We start from the raw sequence: 4,858 nt of genomic DNA on the forward strand, positions 1-4,858 counted from the left end.
AAGGGAAGTGGAATGGATGAAGACCTGAAGGAGAGAGGGAAAAGATAAAAGGGAGAAGAGGGAAAGAAGGATAGGAGAGTTAAGGAGGAACTGATATGAAGGTGGAAGAAAGATGGGAAGGGAAAGAAGGAAGGGAGGAAGGGAGGAAGGGAGGCAAGAGATAACAGGGAGTGAGAAACCATTGAAGGAGAAGGAAAAACAAAGGGAGGGAAGGAGGGAGGGAGGAGAAAGAGGGGAGAGGAAGAAGAGAAAGGCTTGAGAGGAAAAGATAAGGTGCAAGAAAGGAAGGAAGGGAGGAAAGGAGGGATGGAGAGGGAGGACAAGAGATAAGAGTGTTTGAGATGGTAGGAAGTGAGGAAGGGAAGGTAGAATAAAAAAGGGGGGAGAGAGAGAAAGACATATTAGACTATTATTTCATTGATGTGTTATTATTTTTTTTACTGAAGCCGCTGTCCATTAATCTTGTCTTAATTTATGACTGCGGTCGCGAAAGTTGATGTTCTTGCTGTTTAATTCTTGTTGTTGTTGTTGTCTGTTGTGTTTACTGATGACTGCAATAGCGAAAATTCTTGCTATTTTTCTTTTTAGAGCAAAGGTAGCAGCTCAAAATTAAATCTTATTTTGTATTCAATCAAATCTTATCTTGTTTTTGTTGTTGTTGGTGGTGGTGGTAGTGGTGGTGGGGTTTCTGTTGTTGTTGTTATTGTTATTGTTGCTCCTGCTGCTGCTGCTGCTGTTGCTGCTTTTTTTAACGTTTCAGACAATGGGCCAGGTAAGCTTTCTTGGTGGGGCCTGATGGTCGGCTGTTCCGCGGAGCTCATCTTTGATCTTCTTCAGAGCGAGATTTTAGAGTCCAGGTTGATGGGTGGTCTTCAGGACAGCATGTGGGTAGTCTTACGCCACTCGGCGGTGACTGAAAAATCCAAGTTTGTAGCACCGGGGGGAACTCGAACCCGCGTCCTATAGAACGCGGCGTCCGTACGCTAACCACTCAACCACCGCATCCCGCTATTGTTGTTGTCGTTATTGTTATTGCTGTAGTTGGTGTCTGTTGTGTTTACCGATGACTACAATGGCGAAAATTCTTTTTTTTTTTTTAAGAGCAAAGGACAGCTCATTATAATAGGAATGTTATTATTGTTGTTTTTGTTGCTGTTGCTGTTGTTGTTACGGGCCCTGCTGCTATTGTTGTCTTAAGCCTTCAAAGCACACGATCCCCGGCGCATGTCTGGCCGTGATTAAGCCCTGGCCCGCACGCACCGCAAACGCGCCCCGGCTAATACCCGGAAGGAAAAAGAAAAAAAAAAAGAATAATCATAAATAATCATCATAACTAAACATTATCTGGAGCTTGGAAGAGAAAAAAAACTCCGATTGCACGTACAAACAATGATTGCTAAAAAAAAATAAAAAAAAAATTGCATCCCAAAATCACACAACAATTACACACACACACACACACACACACACACACACACACACACACAAACAAACAAACAAACAAACAAACACATACATCCACACCCACCCACCCACACACACACACACACACACACACACACACACACACACACACACAAACAAACAAACAAACAAACAAACAAACAAACACATACACCCACACACCCACCCACCCACACACACACACACACACACACACACACACGTACACACACACACACACACACACACACACACACACACAAAAGATTGGAATCGTTTTATCTACTGGTTCCAAGAGATCTGGCCCTACTATAATAAGGGATTGGGCGCCATCAGTGGTGGAGTTCTGTTACTAATCTTCATGTTTATTGTTGTAGATATTTATGCTTCCTGTATGATGTATGTGTGTATGTATGCTGCATGTATGTATGTATGTATGTATGTATCAGTGAATGAATGTATGTATGTATGTGTGAATTGCTGAATGCATTTCAAACACAAAATCTTATGAAGGTTGTCTTTCTCTTATTGCAAAGCTTTAACTTCCCAATCATGAAATTTCCTGAAGAACAGAATCAGTCAGTCAAGTCTTCCTCTTCAAAAAAAAAAATCCTGAACTAGTCCTTACTATATCTCCTGACGATCCTGGATGCTTGTTTTCGATGCTGTATTGTTCAAACCTATCGTGCCGTCTTGTGTTCCTACCTAAGTCGAGATCAATAATACCCTGACAGTTATTAGCAACCAACAACTGATAACAAGACACGGTAAAGATCACACGAAGATTTTGCTAAGCCGCCCGTCTGTCTGTTTGCCTGCCGCTGCTTTGTATTCATTTTTCATACCGCACTGTTGGACTCTATAATATATACCGCGACAGTTACTACCACGGTACAGATCACACGAAGAGTTTGCTAAGCCCCCCGTCTGTCTGTTTGCCTGCCTGCCGCTGCCCCTAGAAAGCCACAGCCGCCGCCGCCCACGGATTCTTGCGTCTGACGTCACCGTGGCAGCGTCGGCGGCGGCCCAGAACACGATTATGTCAGGCAAAAGGCCCCTGAACATGAAGCACAGCGGGAATAAAGATCGTGGCTGCCCGCAAGGCTTAGACTCGGAGCTGGCCGGCGGGGGACAAGTTAGAAAGGTTAATTTTTGGACAGATTAATTAACTATTCCTCCTACTCGTCTTCGTCCTCCTCCTCCTCCTCCTCCTTCTCCTCCTCCTCCTCTTGCTCGTCCTCCTTCTCCTCTTCTTCTTTTTGTTGTTCTTGTTATTATTATTATTATTATTCCTTCTCGTCCTCTTGTTTTTTTCTTTTCTTTCTTCTTCTTCTTTTTCTTTTTCTTCTTCCTCCTCGTCCTCCTCCTGCTCCTGCTTCTCCTTCTCCTCTTCTTCACATGCTAGATGAGAGACGGCAAAGTATGTGTGTGTGTGTGTGTGTGTGTGTGTGTGTGTGTGTGTGTGTCAGGTAACCAGCTTTGAGGGACGAAAAATACCTGTGTAAATTGTGCCTGTGTGTGTCGATGTATGAGCTTACGTGTGTGTGTGTGTGTGTGTGCGTGTGTGTGTGTGTGTGTGTGTGTGTGTGTGAAAATAAGGACACAAGAAGCGGTGCATGCGTCCACAAGCGGCTTTTTGGTGCATGTGTATGAGTCAGCGCTTTTCACCCACAAGCACGACGCCCTTTAATTTAGTCTTCTTTCACACTGCAGCCGTTATTAACACCCGCTATATAACAGGTGTGGACGTATACGAAACCTTTTTGCCTCGCTTCCACTGAACTATAAAGAACGGCGTTAGTGGGTGGGTCTCTTTTTTCATGCTGGCACTAAAATTTAAAGAACGGGGTTAGGTTTTGGGGTCTCTTTCATGCTGGCAGTAAAATTTAAAGAACGGCGTTAGTGGGTGGGTCTCTTTCACGCTGACACTAAAATTTAAAGAACGGGATTAGATTTTTGGGTCTCTTTCACGCTGACACTAAAATCTAAAGAACGGGGTTGGGTCTTTGGGTCTCTTTCACGCTGGCACTAAGTTTTAAAGAACGTAGTTAGGTCTGTGGGTCTCTTTCACGCTGGCACTAAAATCTAAAGAATGGGGTTAGGTCTTTGGGTCTCTTTCACGCTAGCATTGATACATAGGGAATAGCGTTAGGTGTGCGGGTCCCCTTCCACGCTGTCATTGATATATAAGGGATTGCTTTGGGTGGGTAGGTGTTTCTCCTTTCACGCTGCCACTGACACATAAGGAATTGTGTCAGGTGAGCGGGTCACCATTCACGCCGAAGCCACTCTTTACCTGGTGGTGTCGAGTCGGCGGAAAAGAAGATCAAGAGTTGTGACTTTGTTGTCACTGAAATACAACTAGGAACTGCGATGAGATTAAAGGCGGTGTGCACAAAAGGAGAGGTTAGAAGAATATACAAATGGAATGAGAGAAGAATTTACTTAGAAAAGATATAAATATAATAGAGATAGGACGAGAGAAGAATATAGATGACAGAAGAATGTAAAAAAAAAAGACATGACAAGATTAAACAAAGGAGAGAAAAATATACGTAGAATAGACATGAACAGATTATAGAAGTACATGAGAGAAGAATGTAGAGAAGGCATGACAGAGGAATATATAGAAAAAGACATGACAAGTGTATACAAAAGGCACCACAGGAAAATATACATAAGACATAAACAAAAGAATATAACAAAGACATGATAAAAGAAGCATAGAAAAGAAAGAAGGATACATTAAAAGGATATTATACAGAAGAACATACAAACGGCAAGACAGAATAGACAAAAAAGACATAACAAGAACTATAAACAAGACATGAAAAATAGACAAATAGCATGATGGAATACACAAAAAAAAAAATGAAAAAAAATGCATGACAGTAATACACAGAAAAAATCACAACAGCAGAATATAAAAGAGGCATAAAAGAAAAAAAAGTACACCCAAAAAACCATGACAGGAGGAACAAAGAAAAGATAAAACAAGACGAAACAAAAGACAGAATACACAATAAAAAATAATGTCAAGAATATAAAAAAAAGGCATAAAAAAAGAATGTACACCAAAAAGCATGACGGAGGAACAAAGAAGACAAAACAGAAGACTAAACCAACAACAACAACAAAAAACACGAGAGGGAGGGAAGGGGGAAGAAGAGGTCAAAAAATACACTGCCCTAATCCCCTTCCTGCCAAGCCAACCAACCAACCAAACAACCCAACATGCATATTTTTCGTCCTTTCCCCCACCAAGCAAACACTCGTACAAATACCTGAGGGGCCAGAACATGTCTATCAAGCGTACCTACGACTCCTAAAACACGCTCAGGCGGGCAGCGAAGTGTACCTACAAGACCAGGCAACAACAGTACCCGCGATACATATGTTACCTCCGATTACTGGG

General features: G+C 42.3%; 1 long non-coding RNA gene across 1 annotated transcript; it reads left to right on the forward strand.

Annotated features, from left to right (window-relative positions):
• Positions 1-3,001: 3,001 nt before the first annotated feature.
• LOC127009440 (uncharacterized) lies at positions 3,002-4,476 on the forward strand. The gene is made up of 2 exons (XR_007761983.1): positions 3,002-3,445; positions 3,546-4,476. It is a non-coding gene; the product is annotated as an uncharacterized LOC127009440 (long non-coding RNA).
• The last annotated feature ends 382 nt before the right edge of the window (positions 4,477-4,858 follow it).

Source organism: Eriocheir sinensis, chromosome 40, assembly GCF_024679095.1.
Source record: "Eriocheir sinensis breed Jianghai 21 chromosome 40, ASM2467909v1, whole genome shotgun sequence".
Classification (NCBI taxonomy): domain Eukaryota; kingdom Metazoa; phylum Arthropoda; class Malacostraca; order Decapoda; family Varunidae; genus Eriocheir; species Eriocheir sinensis.